This window comes from Eleutherodactylus coqui, chromosome 10 (genome assembly GCF_035609145.1).
Source record: "Eleutherodactylus coqui strain aEleCoq1 chromosome 10, aEleCoq1.hap1, whole genome shotgun sequence".
NCBI lineage: Eukaryota > Metazoa > Chordata > Amphibia > Anura > Eleutherodactylidae > Eleutherodactylus > Eleutherodactylus coqui.
The window spans coordinates 48,055,901-48,082,779 of NC_089846.1; the positions used below are offsets into that span (position 1 = coordinate 48,055,901).

At 45.5% G+C, this 26,879-nt stretch overlaps 1 protein-coding gene and 1 long non-coding RNA gene across 3 annotated transcripts in view; one reads left to right on the plus strand and one right to left on the minus strand.

Moving 5' to 3' along the window:
• The window catches only part of AR (androgen receptor), a 257,798-nt gene that overhangs the window by 110,509 nt on the left and 120,410 nt on the right, over window positions 1–26,879 (plus strand). The gene's annotated exons all lie outside the window — the stretch shown is intronic.
• Window positions 1,460–25,432, minus strand: LOC136579734 (uncharacterized). The gene is made up of 4 exons (XR_010786904.1): window positions 25,378–25,432; window positions 6,292–6,388; window positions 3,202–3,337; window positions 1,460–2,475 (listed from the first exon to the last, which is right to left on the minus strand). It is a non-coding gene; the product is annotated as an uncharacterized lncRNA (long non-coding RNA).

Here is a 26,879-nt window from a genome sequence, read left to right on the forward strand (position 1 = left end):
TTGTTTCACGCTGTATTCTTCTTCGATGCATCATATATACAATTTGGCATACCTGATTGATAATGCTACCGTGATGCCCTTTCACTATCACATAAATTAAGTGATTAATCCAACATACTTTAATTAGGTTTTTCCAGGATGCAGAAAAAAAATTCTTTAGCCTGAAATAAGAAGTACTCACCTCTTTAATTGGCCCATTTACTACTGTTCCAAACACAGAAGAAGCTCATTGTGCACATGACTGCTCAGCCAATCACAGGCTTCAGTGGTCACTTGTCAATCGCTGGTGCTTGTGATTGGCAGAATGGTCACGTGCATGGGAAAGGCAAGTGACTGCTATCAGCCTGGTCTGTGTTCTTGTACTGGACCTGGGCCACTTAAGGAGGTGACAATGCCTTATTTCTATATTTTTTAAAACATTCTCTGGCCATAACATTTTTGGAGTCCAAGAAAACCCCTTAAAGTGAGTTCTTATTCTAATAAGAGGTGCAGGACCACACTGCAACAAACACCGCCAAAACAATACACTGTAGCAGCTGCCAATGACCAATTTATGATTTACAGTATATTTAATATTTTTAATACAGTAATTTATACATTTAATTCTGAAATACAGCAAAGCAATCTTTATCATATATGATAACATGTCAGACAGATGGATGTGGATACACATTGTCACATACCAATGACAATGAGCGGTGAGTTGCGGGGGTGAGAGAGATCTCCCCCCCGCTCTCCGCCACTGCTCTCCGAATCTTTTGGCATGAGCGGGCATGTACTTGAAAATGGCAATACTCGCTCGAGTAATTTGCCTTAGCGAGTACACTCGCTCATCTCTAGTAGGAACCCAAGAAGGGTAGCGGTGAACACAGCATGCGGGGCAGTGTATAGACAATGATGGTGCCCAATGACAGGTGAGCTGGGGGAACGGTGGTGACATATAATAATAAAAGACTCATTAAAAAAATTGCCCTTTTCACAAAGCAGGAAATGAACACATATAGGCCTCCTTCCCACGAGCGTGACGGGCTCCGCCGCGTAATATTCCGCAGTGAAGCCCGTCACGGCGCCCCCCAGAGACCCCATACTTACCAGCGGAAGATCGCGTGAAGACGCTTCCCCGCCCACCGCCGTCGCGTCATGTGACACGCCCACCGCGTCACATGACGCGGCCGGCCGTGTCACGTGACGCGCCGGCCGCGTCATATGACGCGCGGCGGTAGGCGGGGAAGCGTTTTTTCACGCTATCTCCCGCTGGTTGCAGCGGGAGATAGCGTGAACGGACGGCTTCCATTGACTGCAATGTAAGCCGTCAGCGCGTACAGCCCGTCCACACCCGCAGCAAATAGAGCATGCTGCGGGTGAGGACGGGAGAAATCGCGGTGCGTAATTCCGCGGTGGAATTACGCATCGTGAGCATTGTGCTATTAGGTTCAATAGCACCTAATAGCATGGTGCAACGCAGCGGATTTTTGCCGCGGATTTACGCGGCGTAAATCCGTTCGTGGGAAGGAGGCCTTAGTCATAACTTTATGGTCCTATAGGTGTAGGTGGTGAAAGGCAATTGCCGGAGCTGGTGGAATCCTAGGTTCTCATCATGTGGTACATGTACCTCTGTGTGTACATTCCATGCCTGCCAGGGATACTTGCTCTGTCCTCATGCTATTCGTTTAGGTTATGGTCACATAGTGAATTTAGCCTCTGGTTTCATGTGGAATCCACGTGTGATTCTGCATCAAATCCACAGCAAAATGTGCATCATAAAGCACATTAATAACTCGAAGGGCTCAGTTAGGCGAGCAACTTTTTCACATATGTATAGGCGCGGGAAAGAAATCGCACATCACATGTAGCAAAAAATCGCATGACTGGGTGCATTTGCACTCACGTGTCCTATCTTTTGCAGGTGCACATTTTAAGGGCTTCTAAAAAACGCACATGTGACCGCTTTCATTAGAAAGCATTGGTTCTAATAGGGTCGTTTTTAAAACACGCCCTATACATGTGTGGTAAAAACGCTCGTCTGACTGAGCCCTAATATAAAGTAAGGATTTCTAATCCACATTACAGAAAAAAATAGAAGTAGCACGTTACTTCTTGACGCAGATTCTGCATAAAAGTGTGGGAGTCTGCATGCGGATTAGCCCCATTAGAAGGGTCTAGTATCTGCGGATCTGCGGCAACAGCATGGGCCATGATGTTCTGCTGCAGATTACTAGGCAGATCTGTCTTGGATTGTTCTCCTGTGCACATGTCCTCAGTGTTCATCGCAGTGTATGATCAGAGCCTTGGGGGTACTTAGTTATAATTTATCTGACTATGGGGTACTTATATTTAATATATATTGACAAGTACTGTTGTAAGCTTGTTTACTTGGAAAGCTTCTTGCATAAATATTAGATGATTAGGGACTCTGCAGCTCTTACTTGGCTTGATGAAGAAGAGTCCAACAGAAATTTTGGACATGAGAAGATGCTGTAAGAGAGAAAAGGCAATTATTTGCAAAATGGAAACATGATGAGATTCTGCACGTCAGAGCTTCAGCCTTTTACATCAGTCACCAAGCTGTTCCTTTACTTGATGCATTTCTAAGTAAGTGTAATTGCTGAATACATAATTGGTAGAGATAATAATTGCACCAGACTAGTCAGTACATGTAGAGTTACATGGTGCGAGTGGTATAAGGAAAATGTTTATATGATTAGGAGATACTTGGGTAAAACAGTCACAGAACAGTGACCTGGGATTCGGCTATCTCACCTTTGTATTCAGGACTGTTGTGTGTCCATGTTCTCGTACGTTATAGTACACAAGTCCATAACCCCTGAATAAAGGGGGGCAGTTCCCTGACCTCAGGAGATTGTAGGGTTTTTGATCCATACTGTAAGATGATGTAGCTAGTTGTAAATTAATCCATGTAATCTACTTTGAGTATGGGGGGAGCGAGTCAGGAGTACTAACATGCATTAAAAAATACGCAGTTTTTTACACATATTCGGGGCTTGAGTAACAATGATGCCAATGGAGCAGTGGCTTCAGGCTCCGCGATCCCCTATGTTCAGGGGGCCCTGAATACATACTCTTCAGCAGGCATAAGGGGCCCTAAACACTGGTTCTCCCAGCTTCGGCAGATCTGGGGAGAAGCAGGAAGGCCCAATTTTAAGCTAGTGAAAAAAAAACAAAAAACATCAGTATACTCACCTCCGACACGGCACCCGTCCAGACCACTCATTTATCTTCATTCCCTTCCTGCCTTCCAGGGTGAACACGGTATGGGGTACATGCCTCGACTAGGGAAAGGCTATCTCTAGCGCTGGGTATGTACCTCTGTACGGCACTGCAATAATAACGGGGACAGAAAAGACAACATTAATAACGGGAAAGAAAATGCAATATTTTTATTAATGATGACTGGGAGAAAAAGGCGACATTATTAGCTGGGACAGAAAAGGTGGCGTTATTACCTATGGGCATCATTATTAACTATAGGGCCAGGAAAGGTGGTATTAATCATAACGGGGGCAGAAAAGGCAGTATTATTAATTACAGAGACAGAAAAGGTGACATTATTATTTACTGGGCAGAAAAGGAGGCGTTATTAATAACAAGGGCAGAAGGGGCAGCATTATTACTTATGGGGTAGAAAACGCAACACTTTTATTGATAATGGGGGCAGATAAGGCAGCATTTATAGCAATAGGGCAGAAAAGGTGGCACTAATAATAATTGGAGCAGAAAAGGGCGTTGTTAATTACGGGGGCAAGAAAGATGACATTAATTATACCAGGGGCAGAAAAGGCGGCGTTAAAAATAGTGAGGGCAGAAATGGTGGTATTATTATGTGGACAGGACAGGGGGCATTAATAACGAGGGCAAGAAAGGTGGCATTAATAATACTAGAGGCAGCAAAGTCAGTATTATTAATTATGTGGGCAGGAAAGGTGGCATTAATAATAACGGGGGGTATCATTATTAATTACAGAGGCAGAAAAGGCAGCATTATTATTCAGAGGGCCAGAAAAGGTGACATTAACAACAGGGACAGAAAAAGCAGCAATATTACCTATTGGGCAGAAAAGGAGGTATTATTAATACCAAGGGCAGAAAAGGCAACACTTCTTTTGATAATTGGGGCAGAAAAGGAGGCATTAATAACAACCGGGCAGTAAAGGTGGCACTAATAATAGTTGGGGCAGAAAAGGGTGCATTATTAATTACAGCGTAAGGAAAGATGACATTAATAATACCAGGGGCTAAAAAGGTGGCATTAAAAATACCAGGGATAGAAAAGGCTAATTACTAATTAAGGGAGCATTATTATCTAGAAAGGGCAGAATTATTATTAAGTAGGCAGTTTACCTGCAGGGGCACAAAAGGTTGCCTTTTTACCTACATGGGCAAAAGTGGTGGCGATATTTGTTACTAGGGCAGAAAGAGTGTTTTTTATTATTATGGGAGTGAAGAGGGGCAGTATTAATTATGGAGCAGAAATGGAGGCAGCTGTCTATTATGGGGTCAGAAAGAATGGCATTAATATGGATGGAGAAGAGGGGCAGTGCTAATATAGGGAGCAGAAAAGGCAACATCGTTATTTGTGGGGCAGAAAGTGTGCATTGTTGCTTATGGAGCAGAATAAATCTGGGGCAATATGGATTGTATAGAGGTATGGAAAAAGGTATAGGGAGGGTGATGAAAAAGCAAGGAGCCAAAGAGTTCTGTGTATCAAATCCTGCAGAGACAATTTTCAGCCGGGAGGAGTCATTTTGGCGGTCTGGGCACTGATAGAAAATAATGGGAGAGAGAAATGACGCCACCTGTGATCACTAGAGGTAACTGCACTGTAATCACTGTCACTATGTACAGCTGGTTACTGACTATTATTTACAGATATACTATTACTATGAAGGGGTCACTAGTCAGCACTATTACTGTGAGAGGACACAGAGGACATGGCCTAAGAATTTCACCGGGGCATTCTACGCACTCCACAGGATTCCACTGCTACAATGCTTTAACATTGCTTTTGGGGGACCCATTATAATCAACTTCTACATGCTGTGAGCAGCCTTAATCGGGCCCTGTATATATAGTATCTTAGGTCATCTCTATTCTGTGTATCTTCATGTATTTGTACATTAGCCTCTTTTTTTCCCAATTCTCTCATTCTCATTGTTCATGGATTGAGCATGTGTCATTATGGTGACACCAATGCCACACTCATGTTTTTGTGTGTAGTTTAGTGATCACCCCTTTTATCTATCCACCTCCTTATAACATGATTTTTAGCTGTAGGTGTGGCCGGAACACCAAATCAAGAAGTGCCTAGTTCCTGAGTTCTGTCTATTCCACCAAAAATCCGCAGAAATCCTCACCACCAGAATCCCAATCCTAAAATATAAAAGTCTCATCATCAGCTTACTGGCAAATGCACAAAAGAATCCTATGTTGGAATTGGAACAACTTTGTGTTACCTTAGCCTGTGGCCAAGATTACTGATCGCTCCCCTTGAGGAGATGCATTTTGCTTAATTACATAGGCAGGCAGGAAAGACACAAAGTCTTAAAGGGGTTGTCCCGCGGCAGCAAGTGGGTCTATACACTTCTGTATGGCCATATTAATGCACTTTGTAATGTACATTGTGCATTAATTATGAGCCATACAGAAGTTATAAAAAGTTTTTTACTTACCTGCTCCGTTGCTAGCGTCCTCGTTCCCATGGAGCCGACTAATTTTCGCCCTCCGATGGCCAAATTAGCCGCGCTTGCGCAGTCCGGGTCTTCTGCTCTCTTCAATGGAGCCGCTCGTGCAGAATGCCGGCTCCGTGTAGCTCCGCCCCGTCACGTGCCGATTCCAGCCAATCAGGAGGCTGGAATCGGCAATGGACCGCACAGAAGAGCTGCGGTCCACGGAGGTAGAGGATCCCGGCGGCCATCTTCACCGGTAAGTATGAAGACGCCGGACCGCCGGGATTCAGGTAAGCACTGTCCGTTTGTTTTTTTAACCCCTGCATCGGGGTTGTCTCGCGCCGAACGGGGGGGGGGGGGTTAAAAAAAAAAAAAAAAACCCGTTTCGGCGCGGGACAACCCCTTTAACTCAGTATCAGCCTTCCAATTTAGAGCATTGCTTTAGAGCATCCAAGTGGCCTACACACCATCCCTGGGATCTCGGTCCAAAGTTCCCTACATCCACCTGGCTTTACTTTTCCACGACCAGGAGCCCTGTGCTACAGTGACTCACCGCCAGGAATATTGGATAATTGTCTCTGACTCGGACACATAATATAATAGACACCTTTTAATCTGCGTGTCCCTTCCAATCCAGTGATCTGTCTTCGAACAGTCAGCTTTACTCCATCTGGCAGCTTTACTTCAATGGTTCTGGGCTTGACCTGTAACAGAACAATCTACTAAATTATAACTCCAATCTTGACCTGCATTCAACTTAAAGAGACTCTTGTCACCTACTGTTAGCCCTATGCACTGTATGTAGACCCGTTCTATCGTGATTGAAATACATCCTATTGGTCAGAAGATCATTTTTAATGGAGTGCAAGTTTATATCTGTCAGCCTCTATAACTTTATGATGGTTATAACCTGAAGTTCTTTCCACGGTGCCCTACATGTTAAATGCTGAGAGCAGAGACCGTCGGAGGTCTTACATTTCCATCGCTATGGTACTCTAATTCGTAGTACTGAAATCCTGACAAGCGATCACACTTTAGTCAATAAACCCTCTGTTTGTATCCGGGAGTGCAGAATAACATCTTTTGGTCTACTTATGAAAGTATAAACTTAATGAAGTATAGACTACATTTATAACTATATTTTGTAGAAAACCAAAATAAGAAAGAGTAACCCATCCCATTCCTACTGCAGATTGACATTGCATAACTGACTGGCTGCCATGGGCTATCCCACTTTCCCCTAGTTATATTACACGCCTCAATGCATATTACATAATTAGAATTTCTTTGCAGAAAAGTATACATAATTACTAAAAGGGAACTGGTTTATACGTGTAAATTGGATCCCGGAACAGATTTTTTTTTTTACAAACTAACTGCTGTTAAGACTTTATTAATTGGAGACTTGTTCATGTCATAAAGAGAATTATAACCATGCAATACATTTAAATAGGCTATGGAAAAGAGACCGAGTATTGTTCTGCTCTTCTTTATATGACAGTAAACAGTTCGGCGGAGCTAAGTAATTGGTCTTGTTGGTTTGGCCAAGAAAGCACAGTGACATGCCCATTGTAGGCGCTTTTGGCATCTGCTTGACATGCAGAATTTTATGGCTAATTGTGCTTTTCAAACAGTATAATTGTATAGGACATATAAATCAAAATACTACATCTTTTAAAGACAGTCTTAGTCCATATATCCTTTTATGGTATCTGGGTGCTGTACGAAGAGTCCTCCACCCAGGGTGGCCCTCTTTAAGCCAGAAAGCAGCTCTTACTCTGGCAGGGTGCGGTTCCTCCAAGCATTACATAGTCGACCATTCATTTAAAAAGCCACCAGGTAATACTATAATTTTGTATACATATTAGAAATGAGCGAACGTACTCGTCCGAGCTTGATACTCGTTCGAGTATTAGCGTGTTCGAGATGCTCGTTATTCGAAACGAGCACCACGCGATGTTCGAGTTACTTTCACTTTCATCTCTGAGACGTTAGCGCGCTTTTCTGGCCAATAGAAAGACAGGGAAGGCATTACAACTTCCCCCTGCGACGTTCAAGCCCTATACCACCCCCCTGCAGTGAGTGGCTGGCGAGATCAGGTGTCACCTGAGTATATAAATCGGCCCCTCCCGCGGCTCGCCACAGATCCATTCTGACATAGTTCAGGGAAAGTGCTGCTGGTGCCGGAGCTGCTATAGGGAGAGCGTTAGGAGTTATTTTAGGCTTCAAGAACCCCAACGGTCCTTCTTAGGGCCACATCTAACCGTGTGCAGTAGTGTGGAGGCTGCTTTTTGCAGTGTTGCACACTTTTTTTTTTTTGTATATCGGCCGTGCAGAGCATTGCGTCCTGCAGTAATTTTACATTGTCCAGGGCCAGTAGTGGTGAGGCAGGGACAGAAGACATATTTAGTGTATATAGGCAGTGGGCCTTTCCAAAAACATTTGGGAAAAAAAATCTATTTGGGCTGTCTGTGACCGTCCTCAGTGTACTGGGTCTCTGCTGGGGGTAGTTGTCCTAATTCATACGCAGCCAGCTAAGTGTTACAGCAGGCTTGCGCAAAATTCTTTCCTGCCTCTGTGTTGCCTGTTACATCACCGCTGTATTCCTGTCCACAGTGAAACAGTCTGCAGTAATTTTACATTGTCCAGGGCCAGTAGTGGTGAGGCAGGGACAGAAGACATATTTAGTGTATATAGGCAGTGGGCCTTTCCAAAAACATTTGGGAAAAAAAATCTATTTGGGCTGCCTGTGGCCGTCCTCAGTGTACTGGGTCCCTGCTGGGGGTAGTTGTCCTAATTCATACGCAGCCAGCTAAGTGTTACAGCAGGCTTGCGCAAAATTCTTTCCTGCCTCTGCTGTGCGTTCCGTAAGCGAAGTCAGCCTCCAACCACAGGCCAATAAGCGGCACATTTAATTACAGCGTTCTGTTTCTGCACTACTGGTAATACACCATACTGAGGGGTAGGCCTAGAGGACGTGGACACGGCCGAGGACACGGAGGCCCAAGTCAGGGTGTGGGCACAGGCCGAGCTCCTGATCCAGGTGTATCGCAGCCGACTGCTGCGGGATTAAGAGAGAGGCACGTTTCTGGCGTCCCCACATTCATCTCACAATTAATGGGTCCACGCGGTAGACCTTTATTAGAAAATGAGCAGTGTGAGCAGGTCCTGTCGTGGATGGCAGAAAGTGCATCCAGCAATCTATCGACCACCCAGAGTTCTGCGCCGTCCACTGCTGCAACTCTGAATCCTCTGGCTGCTGCTCCTCCTTCCTCCCAGCCTCCTCACTCCATTACAATGACACATTCTGAGGAGCAGGCAGACTCCCAGGAACTGTTCCCGGGCCCCTGCCCAGAAAGGCCAGCAATGGTTCCTCTCCCACCGGAGGAGTTTGTCGTGACCGATGCCCAACCTTTGGAAAGTTCCCGGGGTCCGGGGGATGAGGCTGGGGACTTCCGGCAACTGTCTCAAGAGCTTTCAGTGGGTGAGGAGGACGATGATGATGAGACACAGTTGTCTATCACTCAGGTAGTAGTAATTGGAGTAAGTCCGAGGGAGGAGCGCACAGAGGATTCAGAGGAAGAGCAGCAGGACGATGAGGTGACTGACCCCACCTGGTTTGCTACGCCTACTGAGGACAGGTCTTCAGAGGGGGAGGCAAGTGCAGCAGCAGGGCAGGTTGGAAGAGGCAGTGCGGTGGCCAGGGGTAGAGGCAGGACCAGACCGAATAATCCACCAACTGTTTCCCAAAGCGCCCCCTCGCTCCATGCCACCCTGCAGAGGCCGAGGTGCTCAAAGGTCTGTCAGTTTTTCACTGAGAGTGCAGACGACCGACGAACAGTGGTGTGCAACCTTTGTCGCGCCAAGATCAGCCGGGGAGCCACCACCACCAGCCTCACCACCACCAGCATGCGCAGACATATGATGGCCAAGCACCCCACAAGGTGGGACGAAGGCCGTTCACCGCCTCCGGTTTGCACCACTGTCTCTCCCCCTGTGCCCCAACCTGCCACTGAGATCCAACCCCCCTCTCAGGACACAGGCACTACCGTCTCCTGGCCTGCACCCACACCCTCACCTCCGCTGCGCTCGGCCCCATCCACGAATGTCTCTCAGCCCACCGTCCAGCCGTCGCTAGCGCAAGTGTTGGAGCACAAGCGCAAGTACGCCGCCACGCACCCGCACGCTCAAGCGTTAAACGTGCACATAGCCAAATTTATCAGCCTTGAGATGCTGCCGTATAGGGTTGTGGAAACGGAGGCTTTCAAAGGTATGATGGCGGCGGCGGCCCCGCGCTACTCAGTTCCCAGTCGCCACTACTTTTCCCGATGTGTCGTCCCAGCCCTGCACGACCACGTCTCCCGCAACATTGTACGCGCCCTCACCAACGCGGTTACTACCAAGGTCCACTTAACAACGGACACGTGGACAAGCACAGGCGGGCAGGGCCACTATATCTCCCTGATGGCACATTGGGTGAATTTAGTGCAGGCTGGGACAGAGTCAGAGCCTGGGACCGCTCACGTCCTACCCACCCCCAGAATTGCGGGCCCCAGCTCGGTGGTGGTATCTGCGGCGGTGTATGCTTCCTCCACTAAACCACCCTCCTCCTCCTCCTACGCAACCTCTGTCTCGCAATCAAGATGTGTCAGCAGCAGCACGTCGCCAGCAGTCAGTGTCGCGCGGCGTGGCAGCACAGCGGTGGGCAAGCGTCAGCAGGCCGTGCTGAAACTACTCAGCTTAGGAGAGAAGAGGCACACGGCCCACGAACTGCTGCAGGGTCTGACAGAGCAGACCGACCGCTGGCTTTCGCCGCTGAGCCTCCAACCGGGCATGGTCGTGTGTGACAACGGCCGTAACCTGGTGGCGGCTCTGCAGCTTGGCAGCCTCACGCACGTGCCATGCCTGGCCCACGTCTTTAATTTGGTGGTTCAGCGCTTTCTGAAAAGCTACCCACGCTTGTCAGACCTGCTCGGAAAGGTGCGCCGGCTCTGCGCACATTTCCGCAAGTCCCACACGGACGCTGCCACCCTGCGCACCCTGCCACATCGGTTTCATCTGCCAGTGCACCGACTGCTGTGCGACGTGCCCACACGGTGGAACTCTACGCTCCACATGTTGGCCAGGCTCTATGAGCAGCGTAGAGCTATCGTGGAATACCAACTCCAACATGGGCGGCGCAGTGGGAGTCAGCCTCCTCAATTCTTTTCAGAAGAGTGGCCCTGGTTGGCAGCCATCTGCCAGGTCCTTGGAAACTTTGAGGAGTCTACCCAGATGGTGAGCGGCGATGCTGCAATCATTAGCGTCACCATTCCTCTGCTATGCCTCTTGAGAAGTTCCCTGCAAAGCCTAAAGGCAGACGCTTTGCGCTCAGAAACAGAGGCGGGGGAAGACAGTATGTCGCTGGATAGTCAGAGCACCCTCCTGTCTATATCTCAGCGCGTTGAGGAGGAGGAGGAGGAGGAGCATGAGGAGGATGAGGAGGAGGGGGAAGAGACAGCTTGGCCCAATGCTGAGGGTACCCATGCTGCTTGCCTGTCATCCTTTCAGCGTGTATGGCCTGAGGAGGAGGAGGAGGAGGATCCTGAAAGTGATCTTCCTAGTGAGGACAGCCATGTGTTGCGTACAGGTACCCTGGCACACATGGCTGCCTTCATGTTAGGATGCCTTTCTCATGACCCTCGCGTTACACGCATTCTGGCCACTATGTATTACTGGGTGTACACACTGCTCGACCCACGGTATAAGGAGAACCTTTTCACTCTCATACCCGAAGAGGAAAGGGGTTCGAGAGTGATGCTATACCACAGGACCCTGGCGAACAAGCTGATGGTAAAATTCCCATCCGACAGCGCTAGTGGCCGAAGGCGCAGTTCCGAGGGCCAGGTAGCAGGGGAGGCGCAGATATCAGGCAGCATGTACAGCACAGGCAGGGGAACACTCTCTAAGGCCTTTGACAGCTTTCTGGCTCCCCAGCAAGACTGTGTCACCGCTCCCCAGTCAAGGTTGAGTTGACGGGAGCACTGTAAAAGGATGGTGAGGGAGTACGTAGCTGATCGCACGACCGTCCTCCGTGACGCCTCTGCCCCCTACAACTACTGGGTGTCGAAGCTGGACACGTGGCCTGAACTCACGCTGTATGCCCTGGAGGTGCTTGCTTGTCCTGCGGCTAGCGTCTTGTCAGAGAGGGTGTTTACTGCGGCTGGGGGAATCATCACGGATAAGCGTACCCGCCTGTCAACCGACAGTGCCGACAGGCTAACACTCATCAAGATGAACAAAGCCTGGATTTCCCCAGACTTCTCTTCTCCACCAGCGGACAGCAGCGATACCTAAACAATACGTAGGCTGCACCCACGGATGGAAGCATTGTTCTCTCTCACCATCAAAAACGTGGACCTTTTAGCTTCATCAATCTGTGTATAATATTCATCCTCCTCCTCCTGCTCCTACTCCTGAAACCTGACGTAATCACACTGAACAGGCAGTTTTTCTTAGGCCCACAAGGCTCAGTCATATAATTTTTGTAAACAGTTTTTATATGTTTCAATGCTCATTAAAGCGTTGAAACTTTCACCTGAACCAATTTTTATTTTAACTGGGCTGCCTCCAGGCCTAGTTACAAATTAAGCCACATTAACCAAAGCGATTAATGGGTTTCACCTGCCCTCTTGGTTGGGCATGGGCAATTTTTCTGACGTACATTAGTACTGTTGGTACACCAATTTTTGGGGGCCCTCGCCTACAGTGTAATCCAATTAATTTTTTGCCCACCTGCATTAAAGCTGACGTTACATCAGCTGTGCTGGGCACTGCAATGGGATATATTTATGTACCACCGGTGGGTTCCAGGGAGCCACCCATGCTGTGGGTCCACAGGGAGTTGTAACTGCATGTGTCTACTTCTAAAGAACCCCAGTCTGACTGGGGCATGCAGTGTGGGCCGAAGCCCACCTGCATTTAACATGACATTACCTCAGCTGTGATGGGCAATGCAATGGGATATATTTATTTACCGCCAGTGGCTTCCTGGCACCCACCCATGCTGTCGGTCCACAGGGAGTTGTAACTGCATGTGTCCACTTGTAAAGAACCCCAGTCTGACTGGGGCATGCAGTGTGGGCCGAAGCCCACCTGCATTTAATCGGATGTTACCTCAGCTGTGATGGGCACTGCAATGGGATACATTTATGTACAGCCGGTGGGTTCCAGGGAGCCACCCATGCTGTGGGTGCACACAGAATTCCCATTGCGGAGTTGTACCTGCTTGTGACTATTTATAAAAAACCGCGGTCTGATTGGGGCATGCAGACATCTTGACAGAATGAATAGTGTGTGGCACAAAGGTTCCCCATTGCTATGCTCACGTGTGCAGCTCCTGATGGCGGTGGCACAGGATTATATTTCTCATTGCTTCTGTACAGCATTGTGGGCTATCGCCCCGCCCCTTTTAAAGAGGGTCGCTACCTAGCCATGCCAACCCTCTGCAGTGTGTGCCTGCGGTTCCTCCTCATGGCAGACGCACTACTAAATAGACATGAGAGTGGTATGGCATGAGTGCAGCTGAAGGCTGCGCAGAGACACTTTGGTGTGCGCTGTGGACATTGGGTCGTGCGGGGGGGTTGGGCAGCATGTAACCCAGGAGAAGTGGCAGCGGAGTGTCATGCAGGCAGTGATTCTGCTTTGTTGGAGGTAGTGTGGTGCTTAGCTAAGGTATGCATTGCTACTGAGGGCTTTTCAGAAGTAAAAGTTGTTGGGAGGGGGCCCACTCTTGCCGCTATTGTGGCTTAATAGTGGGACCTGGGAACTTGAGATGCAGTCCAACATGTAGCCCCTCGCCTGCCCTATCCGTTGCTGTGTCGTTCCCATCACTTTCTTGAATTGCCCAGATTTTCACAAATGAAAACCTTAGCGAGCATCGGCGATATACAAAAATGCTCGGGTCGCCCATTGACTTCAATGGGGTTCGTTACTCGAAACGAACCCTCGAGCATCGCGATAATGTCGTCCCGAGTAACGAGCACCCGAGCATTTTGGTGCTCGCTCATCTCTAATACATATACATTTTTAGCCATGCCAGAAATTAGAGCTGTAGGCAATGTTTGGGAATAACGTTTAATCCAATAATTATCATCTTATCACATAGTTGTTTTTAGTTTTTGCTTCCGCTGTCATTCTTGCAGAAGACAGCGAAAGCAAAAAAAAAAATTAGCATCTTAGAAACTGTTTGTAAAACTGTCACTGTTAGTAATTGTAAGCGCTGACAAAATGACATTTAGCCATTAGCGTATGAGAAGCACAACCAACTCAAATGGCTTCACTTTTTTAATGCAAAAATGACAGTCATCAGTATATTTTGCAAGATAAAAAGTAACTTTATGATTGGTGGGATCTAAGCAGTGGGACCCCACAGATCTGAATAATGGGGTGCCCAAAGGTGCCGGCCTGAATGGAACGGGGGTAGCACATGTCCATTCATTTTAATAGGAGTGCAGGAGATTTTCAAGCACTTGTATTTGCCAATTTCCAGCACTCTAATTGAAATGAATGAACCTGCAATGTATATGCATGACCTCCTGTCCATATATTCAGGATCCCCGTTCTTGGAATTAACCCTTCCCAATCCAATTTGTATCCTGGTTTTCCTAGGGGGCTTACTCTTTTTCTGCCATTATACTGCCTAAAGCCAGTACTGCATGAGGTGACACGTTGGATAGGCTCCGACAGCAGAGAGGCTGGCAATATACAGTAAGAGAACACCGACGGACGTCTTCCAACATCGGAGCTGTACAGCCTTAACCCTTTCCAGTCCAATGTCGGGCCTGCCTCGACATCATAATTTCCCTCCACAGCTCCGATGTCAGGACAGGCCCGACACTGCAGTGCAGGAGTGGATCTGCACCCGATCATCAGACACATCGGGTGCAGATTCACTCCTGCACTGGTCCTCATCAGGACCCCCGAGGAGAAGGCAGAAAGGGTTTTTAACCCCTTCTGCCTTCTCCTTTACACATTACATAGCGCTCAATTAGCGCTATGCAATGCATAGATTCCGGCCGGCGATCATGTGACCGCCGGTGTTACCTGACCCCCGGCGGTCACATGAACGCCGAGCCGGGAGCCTGCACTGTGGGAGGACCTGCTTACCTGACCGGCGTCTTGCGCATTCTCCTTCTGTCTCCCGGCCCGGCGATCATGTGACCGCCAGGTGCCACCTGACCCCAGCGGTCACATGATCGCCGAGCCGGGAGGCAGAAGGAGAATGCGGAAGACACCAGACAGGTAAGCAGGGTCCCTCCCTGCACCCTCCTGAACCCTTCTGAACTCTGTCAGTTCAGGAGGGTGCAGAGAAAATGTATCTTTTCTCACCCATTCTCCCCAGCTCCAATTTATTTGGAGCTGGGGAAAATGGGTGAGAAAAAATAAATGGATTGGAAAGGGTTAAATCATAATGTCTTCAGAGGTCAGACAGTGGATTGGAAAAGGTTAATGGGGGTTCCAAGGGCTGGATCTCCATTCATCATAAGGTTATCCCACGACCTGTGGCATATTTTAGCACAAGCCCTTTAAGCAAGTAATCCCTAACCACAAAAACTTTAATACTCTTGTCTGAATAAGCCCTAAATATATATTGATCAATTATCTGGTAATCTGTTTGTTAATAATGGTTTATTAATCTATATTTATAATCACTTTGTCCTTGCTGTAGTGGTAATCCGCTCTCCATGTGCCAACTAACTGTGATGGACTTGGGAGGGAGATTTGAGGCTCCCTATATGTACTGTAGATTAGTCAAAAATTGCAGCTCTGCATTATTGGAGTTGAGGTAGAAAGAAGCCTGGAACTGAGCTAAATACATAGTATCACTTAGAGGAAGCCACTTACCTGTGAGGTAGGCACTTACATATCATTTTTGAACTCACAATTGGAAATCTACTTTACACTTCTTTACTATATTAGCAATGTTGTTCACAGGTGTATTACACTCTTTAGAAATATCTTTGTATGTAACATCCTCTGCTATTAACCCTTTCCAATCCACTGTCTAACGTCTAAAGACATTCTGATTGAAGGCTGTACAGCTCCGATGTGGGAAGACGTCCGGCAGGGTATTCTTACTGTATATTACTGGCCTCTCTGTCATTGGTGGGCCTCTCTGGCATGTCATATACTGCAGTATTGGCTCTAGCCAGCAGATGGCACCATTGTATAATGGCAGAAAGAGAAAGCCCCCTAGGAAACCCTGAATCCAAGATTGGATTGCAAAGGGTTAAGGACAAAAACACAAGGGTGCATGTGCTGATATGCTCGCCTCTACGGAGCGTATTAGTGTATCAACTGGGGGTGGGGTGGGGTGGTAGCTATTTAAACTTCCCATTGCCCGCTAGCTTGAAAAAACAAGCGTAAAGATAGGTCCTGCCCTATCTTTCTCACACGTAGGAAATCCCGATAGTGAAAACAAAACCATTGACATCAGACTAAAACACGCCCATGTGGTTGAGCCCTAAATTTTACTAAATCTCCTCAGACAATTATTTGTCTTTCGTTTGATTTTTCAGTTTTTAGTATGATTCTCACAGCACCACAATACGGTAGAGTAAGACCAACCAGTCGATCTTAACCAACAACAGAGCGATCATCCAAGTGTTTGCATATTTGTGGTCACATATGCACCACACTTTTGCACATCAGTGTTGCATATTTGTGTGTGCAACAGCATTTTTTACTGCACTTTTTGCGCACACAAGTTGTGCGCAATTGCGCAGACAAGAAAAAAAAGCACACTGATTCTCCCAGCCATTGGATTCTATTTTCTGCCTATTGCACGTGCAAAAGTACACACGCAAATACGCTGTGGACACAAGCCTAAGTGTATGTTCACACAGCAGGGTTTTTTTTGCTGCAAACTTTGACGCAGAATGCACGCGATTCCGCCACACATCACTATGCCATTAAAATTGATTTAAATACTCATGGGGAAACAAATCAGTGACATGGCCATTCTCAATGTGGAAAAGGGCTAAATCCACATGCGGATCCATGGCCTGTTTACGGAGCTTTGGCTGAAATTCTGCTGCAGATGTTCGCCGCAGTTTTTAGCGGCTGAAGCCACACAGAAAAAAACAGCGTTGGATTCTACCATGGGATCATATACTAAGAACTTGTCTTTGTAGGTAATTACTGCAGAGAGGATCGGACTCTTCACTGTTCACAGATGAAGATTTGGCCATTGGTACATTGTCCTGAAATGGGTCGCACTGGGTGAATGGTCATGAAAATGAATTTTACGTCTTTGCAAACACTTTTGGGTGATTTCATTTCGTAATTAGAAGCTACAAACCGAATAGGATTTTCCTCGGTAAATGCCTTTAGTGTTGGGCAGCCAAGGAGATTCAGATGAGATTATTGTATTGGACATTCCATCGAGGAAAACATTACATTTCTTTTTGCATCTGCGCATTTTTTCCTATTTATTGTTTTTACATATACTGCTAAGGAAACTCGATGTGTTAGTTGAGTACTCAGTAGCATGTATATGAAACCAGCGCCAAGTTATGCGAAAAGCTGATACCAGGACACATCATCAATATTAGAACTTTTCCTTGGCCCAGACTTGACCCTATAATAAAGATCAGAATTTAAGTTGCTTAACCCATTGGCTTTATGTCAGGGGGTTGCACGCTGAATACAATAGAGGTACACCCACAGTCAAGCCAAATTTATAGATTTCGACTGGGCATCCAGCCACTCTTTTCCTCATCTCCGTCCTCCGATAAATCAACTCATTGTGTTGCAGCTGCTCCCCTGTAGTTCGTGGACATCTGCCTTACCATCCCCTCCTTTACATGACCTTAACTTATTAAGGTACACCGGTTCCGTGGATTTTCCGTTTAGTTCGATGTAATCATTTCTCTTGGTAATGTATTAAGCAGTCAGATGTAAAGCCATTAGGTAAAGTTCAGTCAGGTGTTTGTCAGTGGAAACAATGATTCTTTCGCTATAATCTATAAATTACCCCTGGACTGTTCGAAAGATAACTCCACATTCCTCCCTTGTCCCATGTATGTCTATGTTCACAAGGATTTAGGCATGAATAACCACAGTAAGTGAAACTGAGTTGAAGAGTATGTATCTTGACAGGAGTATTTTAGGGTTTTGCTGCTGTTTTTGTCAGTCATTTTGCTACTAGGGTGATAAGTACTTAAAGGGAATTCACAAAAAAAGCCAAAATTGACACAATTAGAGCACCAATAACTACGCCATCACTACAAAAAAGGCTACAGTGGCCAAGTATACCTTTTTATTAACGATGATTAAAACACAGTTTTGCCAAAATTAACACAGAGATATAAAATGGAGGACCGATGTAGCACTATTAAATAAGAGATAAAGTAAGCATACGTTCAATTATAGATCCTTCGCTCCGTACCCTAAAAACCATCATCCAACGTCTTGTAATACCTGTAAGAGACAAAGCCAGGTGAAGTGAGTTTGTCCTCTCCCTTCTCTTTCTCTACGCTTCACCTTCCTAACTGGGGGGTGTTGGTTCTGTTATGGGGTCCGCACTCTACAGGGGCTTTCTATTACTGGTTTATAAACCGGGAAACTGAAAAGCGACCATTATCGGATCACAGCTTTTCTCTAGCTTTTATTCATAATGGTCAAGATAGTTTTTCTACTCTACGTCTTTCAACATCCGCTTTCTTGGCAGTTGTAATGGCTTGGTCAATGCGGTTACCGCTGGACTATCATGCAGAGATTGGGATTGACGCTAAGCACTATTACAGGAGAGTATTAAATAAAGTAAATAAATATGCAGAACGTCTTCCAGAACATCCTAAGGTTTGGAAGAGAGATACATGCAGGACTAGCAATCATGTATCCAGCAGCAAGGTTCCATTTTCAATTGAAGTAGTCGAAAGACGTTTTACAGATGTGAAGTCATTAAGGAGTAAGACAAATCTAAAAAGTAAGAAAACCGCTTCTATGTACCATAACCGTGTAAACCACTATGAATCTGGACTATGTATGTCATTTGTAATTCACCCTGTCACAAATGTGGCCCTTCTGTATATCATTTCATTTCCCATATAGATGATGCTCACACATAGCACACTGTTTCTGTTGTGAAGATATCTGAAATCCCTTTTGCAATTTGCAAAAATAGTGAAAAAATTAAACTTTAAACCCTAAAAGAGCACTTAATTTATTTATGTTGGTTATGTAGCATCAACGCGTTCTGCAGCATGGTAGAGAGAATGGCTCCACTAGTTTAGGGTTAACCAACCAGTCGATCTTAACCAACAACAGAGCGATCATTTTAGGTGACCGGCGACAGACTGTCATTGTCTGGAAGAGTTCAGCCATGTTAACAATTTCCATCTGATAGTCACAAGTCCACATACCACCTCAACCTTCCCAGAAAGCTCCTTCATACTTTGCCCAATGTCACTGAACACCTACGGCCAATGTGAACGACTATCGTTTGTTCAATAGTTGTTTAACCATCAACTGACAGGACTTCCATGCAGCGTGTATGAACACCTTTACCTTTGTTTAGCCTTGCTATTCTACCTTACCTAGAGCTTTAGTAGTACAAATAGCTGTCACTGACTGTCACATCCTCTAATGATAATTACATTGATGTTGTAATAGTACAAAATAGCTTGATGACTTTTGGAACATCACTATATAGTTGCATACGCCTGAGATATAGGTTTGGCTGAACAATTAAAACAGTCTTGCCAATATAAGTGCCGGATATGGTGTAAACCTAGACAAGACCTAACAAGACTAATTTCTACTGTAATTAAAGGGGTTGTCCCGCAAAATAAAGTAAAGGTAAACACTTCTGTATGGCCATATACATGCACTTTGTAATATACATCGTGCATTAAATATTGGCCATACAGAAGTTATATACTTACCTACAGGGGTCCCCCCCCCCCCTGTGTTGGCGTCCCCGTCTCCCTGGCGCCGACCAAATCCTTCTCCCGGCTCAATTAGACGCGCTTGCGCAGTCTGCCTCCTCTGTCCCGTTGAAGGGGCCGCTCCTCTAATCGAGCCGGGAGAAGGATTTGGTCGGCGCCATGGAGACGGGGACGCCAACACAGGGGGGGGGGGACCCCCTGTAGGTAAGTAAATAACTTCTGTATGGCCAATATTTAATGCACGATGTATATTACAAAGTGCATGTATATGGCCATACAGAAGTGTTTACCTTTACTTTATTTTGTGGGACAACCCCTTTAATTACAGTAGAAATTAGTCTTGTTAGGTCTTGTCTAGGTTTACACCATATCCGGCACTTATATTGGCAAGACTGTTTTAATTGTTCAGCCAAACCTATATCTCAGGCGTATGCAACTATATAGTGATGTTCCAAAAGTCATGGGACAGGAACTAATTTCATGTAGAACCCCCTCTAGCCCAATGAAGTGTGGCATTCATTCCACAAGTGAATGGAAGACCTCTGAAGGGATGTTGAGCCATGCTGTCTGGATAGCCATCCACAGCTCAATTAAAAACCAAAAGCCAGAAAACCATACACATACAGCTGGAGGTGAGTGAGAAGGCCATCTTTGCTCCTCTCATGAATATGCAAATAAGGAAGATAGAACAATACCTTATAAGTCTCTTCGCTGACCTCCTAGGTGTCTCCTAAAACACCTCCTAGGTGCTCTCCTTAAATAGAGTTGATACCCTTCCCGACTCACGTTGAAGACCTCTCACTAGCCAAGCCAGAAACCTACTGCACACTGATAAGGGGCACAAATGATGAACCGGCTGTATGTGTACGGTTTTCTGGCTTTTGGTTTTCAATTCCTAATCATTGTTATAAAGACTTGCATAAAGGGTCTGACATTGATTTTCAGGAATTCTGCCTTCCAGTAGGTGGCGCTGTAGAGATATTGTTGCATCTTCCTTATTTGCACTGCGGATCAAAGAATGTCAAATGCCCACACCGTTTCAAAAAAGAAATGGCCCTTCTATATGGCACCAGCTATCATACCTCGCGCTAACTCTGATAATTCATATTGCCTTGCCATTGGAACGCTGGCCCATGTTCATCCTCACTCACAAGATAACGCCTCACAATAAGAAGAATCTTTATTTGTAAAGCGTCAACTTATAGAGGTGTCGACATTCCCAAGATGTCAACTGAGGCAGCGCCACTTCATAATCAATTTACATATTTATATCCAATGACTTTTGGCACGTCAGTGTATGCCTTGGCAGTTGTAGGCCTCTGCTGTTGACCCTCTTCTAAAAATGAGTATGCAATGTACTTTTATTTTTTCAGTAAGATGAATGGAGGCAACCGTATCCCAAGGCATGCTGGTCAAATGTCTGCTGAAAAGATAATCCTATTGCATATGTCTAGATGTGCCCTTCATTGCCTCTCCTCCTGGCTCCAAGTATCCCAAGATGTGTGGCACAAGATATGTTCCATGATACTTTGCCATGAGATATCTATCTTATATGAGTCTTTGTGGCCACGCAGGGGTTGTGAGGTGCGTTGTCACCTCTTGAGAGTTGTACTAACATGGTGGATAATGTATTGAATTTCTCTAGTAAGAAGTTGTAGTTTTTAATTACATTTGATCACAACAGAGGAAAAAAAGCGAAAAAAGGCGCACAGCGATATAATCCTCCGATATGGCAAATGAAGGAGCAACAGAACATATCAATGTGAAGAAAAACATTTCTTATATGTCTATATTTTATTATGTTTCTGATGTAATTGATAAACTGCTTTACGAATTCTGACATTTCTTCCTCTACATTGTATGATTGTCATTAGAGATGAGCGAACCTACTCGGCCACGCCCCTTTTTCACCCGAGCGCCGCGATTTTCCAGTACTTCCGTACTCGGGCGAAAAGATTCGGTGGGCGCCGTGGGTGAGTGAGGGAGAGAGGGCTCCCCCCTGTTCCCCGCTCCGCCACGCCGCCCCCCGGCGCCCCCCGAATCTTTTCACCCGAGTATGGAAGTACTCGAAAATCGCAGTGCTCGATCGAGTAATTACTCGAAACGAGTATATTCGCTCATCTCTAATTGTCATCCTATATATAACTATGTGGATATACTCAAGCAGTGGATGGACATTTTACTGCTTATTCGCTGACTTGAATCACAGGGAAGTGCGATATTTATCAGAGTGCATTGCACTTGAATGGGTCTAACGCAAGCGGAACTTCCGGTTTAGACGCACGCAGTCTAAATATTTCAGAACTTTATCTTTCTAAATTCTGAAGTCCCAGCATATTTCTAATTCACTGCAGGAATGGGCTGTGGGCATTTGTCTTCGAGACAAACCGTTCTACCTTCCTTATTATTTAATGCCCTTTCATCACACACTTGTTTCCCATGCTGATAAATGGGCTGGCCACCAAGCTGCTCGGTAGTTGAGTCTCAACTGGGGCTTCCAATTCTTTGACTTATGCTCTTCCCTTCCATCATGACCTTACCTGACAATTTTAACTGGGTTTGCCGGCTCCACACTGGCAAGAAAATCACGCGATTTTCTCGCCATGTAAGAGAGACTGAGAATGTATGTTTATGAAACCAGTGATTTTCAATAGTTTCATTCTCATTTGCAATGTTTACACACCTGAGATGCTGCGTGAAAAATAAATCGGGAGGACATTGTAATCTCCTACCGCGGCTATGACAGCTGCGCTGGGGGATTCCTTCAGCCACGCAGTGATACGAAGCTGTTTCCAAGTTAAAAAGGACTCACATATAGGGTTTTCAGAAGGATTTCGAGGGCGATATTGGGGAGTGAATCTCGGCCCGATATCACCATCGCCAGTGTGAAGCCGGCCTCAGGCTGCCTTCAGACAAGCATTTATTAGCTGTATATTAGGTTTAGCCAATGCAAATCTATGTATCTATTCACAGGGACATATTTTTCACGTTTGTTTTTAAAACAACGCAGTATGACCTATTTTCACGTATTTTTCTCCATATTGCTAATATTTTCTATTGGGTAAATACAGATCAGTATATGACCAGTAGAAAATAAAATATACAGAGGCAGATACTGAACAAATAGTGATGAAATCCTGATGACATACTGCTATAATGTCATCTGTAACACCTCCGTATACGAATGTATTACCGTACGCTTGGCTCAAACTGGCCTTTCGCTTAAAAGGGGTTTTTCAGAGTTATTATTTTTTGAGGTTAAACAGGCTGGCCATGACCCAAAACAATCCATTTGTGGCAATTCTGAAAATCCGTAGCTTGACTATCTTCTGCTGTAGATTTTTTCTTTCTCACATTCTGCAGCAATTCCGCTGCATATGAACTCACCCTAAGACCGGTTTCACACGGGCGATAAAATCGAGCTATTTTCCGGAGAAGTGAGAGCGCATGAAATTGCTGTAATATGAAGCCCGTGTATCTCTTTTCAAATATTATAGTAAAACATAATTAGCCTTTTTCTGCTCAATCTCTGTTCTGATACCATGCCATACAACTACTTGCTAGCACTTATACTAAGTGTACAATTACTACCTTCTCTGCTCTAATACTTGTAATAAGCAATTGCTAACAAAATCAGCTTCTCATTCTGAGCTTAAGAGTCCTATGAGCAGTACTATCAAGCTTAAGAGTCAAGTGGGCAGTGCTATCAAGCTTAAGAGTCCAATTGGGCAGTACTATCAAGCTTAAGAGTCCAACGAGCAGTACTATAAAGCTTAAGAGTCCAATGGGCAGTACTATCAAGCTTAAGAGTCCAACGAGCAGTACTATAAAGCTTAAGAGTCCAATGGGCAGCACTATCAAGCTTAAGAGTTCAATGGGCAGTACTATAAAGCTTAAGAGTCCAATGGGCAGCACTATCAAGCTTAAGAGTTCAATGGGCAGTACTATCAAGCTTAAGAGTCAAATGGGCAGTACTATAAAGCTTAAGAGTCCAGTGGGCAGTGCTATTAAGCTTAAAGGGGTTGTCCCGCGCCGAAACGGGTTTTTTTTTTTTTCAACCCCCCCCCGTTCGGCGCGAGACAACCCCGATGCAGGGACGTACAGAAAGCTTACCGGAGCGCTTACCTTAATCCCCGCGCTCCGGTGACTTCTATACTTACCTGTGAAGATGGCCGCCGGAATCCTCTTCCTCCGTGGACCGCAGCTCTTCTGTGCGGTCCATTGCCGATTCCAGCCTCCTGATTGGCTGGAATCGGCACGTGACGGGGCGGAGCTACACGGAGCCTGCATTCTGCACGAGCGGCTCCATTGAAGAGAGCAGAAGACCAGGACTGCGCAAGCGCGGCTAATTTGGCCATCGGAGGGCGAAAATTAGTCGGCACCATGGAGACGAGGACGCTAGCAACGGAGCAGGTAAGTAAAAAACTTTTTATAACTTCTGTATGGCTCATAATTAATGCACAATGTACATTACAAAGTGCATTAATATGGCCATACAGAAGTGTATAGACCCACTTGCTGCCGCGGGACAACCCCTTTAAGAGTCTAATGGACAGTACTATCAAGCTTAAGAGTCCAGCGGGCAGTACCATCAAGCGTAAGAGTCCAGTGGGCAGTACTATCAAACTTAAGAGTCCAATAGGCAGTACTATCAAGCTTAACAGTCCAATGGGCAGTACTATCAAGCTTAACAATCCAGCGGGCAGTACTATGCGTAATTGCCAGCTATCTCTATATGTACAGTCATTCACAACTGCCAATCACTCATAGAACCACCCGCTGGACTATTCAGTGCAGAATCTGCAGAGCTTTAAGTAATTAAATTACAAGTTCTACTGAATCTTATCCCATAAAACTATTTATGAATCTGCTCACCTCCTTCTGCTCTATATAACATTCTGTCTACAGTCTGGTTCAGCACGTTTGAGCTGACAGATTCCCTTTAAGTCCAGGGATATTAACCCCTTCAAAATCTTACATCAGTCTTAATGACCTGACAGTTTTAACAGTAAAAGTCACTCCTGTTGCATATGATGAGACTCCAGAGCCACAGGAAAAGCCTTACCTTCACCATATGTGGTTTATGATGTGTGCACTGCAAATGAATTACATCTTTTCATATGCGAGTTATGCTGCTTATTACATGGAGAGTGATGGAAGGTAGCGCATAGCAGGTTACACAGCTCTATCCAACTCCGGCTTTGATGTTGTGAGAAGAATACGTTTTGCAGAGATTATTTTGTTTTAACCCAATTATCTGACAGACCTTGGAGAACTTAATCAGTAAAGAGAGATGGAACATACGCGCCACAAATGGCTGCTGTGAGAATACTTATTCCTGAAGTAGCTGAACATGTGAATCTTGTGGCTCATAATTTTGTTTAGGCATATCCTTCAGATTCTAAACTGACAATCTGAGAAATGCCAGAAAGTTCCAAAATTTCTGTCCCAGTGAAACTATATACATATTTAGCGCAGAAAGCGCTGCTTCTCCTGACACCTAAATCACAAGTAATCGAACTCTGGTCCCCTTTCAGGATACATCAGGAGGAAAGTGAAGATTAAATTACTTTGGGAAACACAACACGCTGCATACACTATACTGCCGGCAGGACACATGTTCCTTAATGGATTTCTAGTTTCCTAGACTCTTTCAACTTGGCATGATTTAGTTGTTAAGCATATTTTTAACGCTTGCTGGTTAAAATATAAACCAGCAGGGACTAATAGTTACTTTAGTAAAGTGGTCATGTAATACTTACCCTCCAACAAATACCTCCTCACGGCATAGGGTGCACTCCAGCAGGCTTATTATTATCTCCACCCTATGATGATTTTCTGATGAGTTATCACCACACCACGGAACCAGTTTTTCGAGGAAAAGTACAGGAATGCATATCTAATTAAACCGAGGTTATTACCATTAGCATCCTCTAAAACATGTTGTTCTTGTTGACACATCATAAAAAGTAACAGTGTAAAAATCATACATCCAGAATTAAGCACCGTTCTACATAGTCTGCATAAAATTACCCACTAATTTGTTGTAGAGTCTGTGCAATTCATTCACACAACTGGCTGTCCTGCTGCTTCTGGCATAGGTCCAACAGCAATGTCTGCCGACTCTGTTGTACCTTTCCCTACTCATAGTGCTAGGCTGTTCATAAAATGCTGCATCACTATATAGTGCCGTATAATGTTAGTGAAAGGGGTTTAACAAACACAGCAGAAAAATTCCAGTACAGATACAGGTCATATTGCAGGATTTTAAATCTGCCGCATGATGTATTCATAGCAAAAATTCTCAGAGTGGATTTAAAGAGAAGGTGTCATCAGAAAATAACTCATCATATAAATCACATTTTTGTGTTAAACACATTTTTAAAGAACTTTTTTTTTAACCTTTATTCACAATCTATATTTTTAAAACAATCATAAAAACCTGAATTTTTTACACTGACCACAGAGCCTAAAAATAGGCTGAAACTTCCAGATCTGTAGACAAAGCTTTGCAGCAGTCATCTCACTAAGGGCTTAGTCACAGGGGCACATCGGCGCCCGTGTAACTGCAGGAAGAAGGCGGCCGCACTTCAGGACAGATGTCGCTCTGCAGCGCCGGAAGAAAGAACATGTGACCGGCTCCATTGCCGGTCATGTGTTCTTTCTTCGGCGCTGCGGGGAATCGTCCGTCCTGAAGTACAGCCGTCTTCTTCCTGCAGTAAGGGCTCAGTCACACGGGCGCATCAGTGCCTGTGTGACTAAGCCCTAAGGGCGGCCTCACATGAGCTTATGCACAAAAAACCCTATGTCCCTATGTTGCACAAATGCATACTAAAATAAAGCATGCTGCTCCTTTTTTACGCATGTAAAAAAAAACAATGGGCCATATTCTAAGCGCACAATTGCATGCGCAAATACCCCCGTGCGATTCCACTCTAACATCACAGGTAGAATTACACTGAAAGGTAAACACTAAAGATGAGCGAACACCAAAATGTTCGGGTTCGCGTTATTCGAAACGAACTTCCCGCGATGTTCGGGTGTTCGTTTTGAATAACGAACCCCATTGAAGTCAATGGGCGACCGGAACATTTTTGTATTTCGCCGATGCTCACTAAGGTTTTCATGTGTGAAAATCTTGGCAATTCAAGAAAATGATGGGAACGACACAGCAACGGATAGGGCAGGCGAGGGGCTACATGTTGGGCTGCATCTCAAGTTCACAGGTCCCACTATTAAGCCACAATAGCGGCTCTCCTGCCCC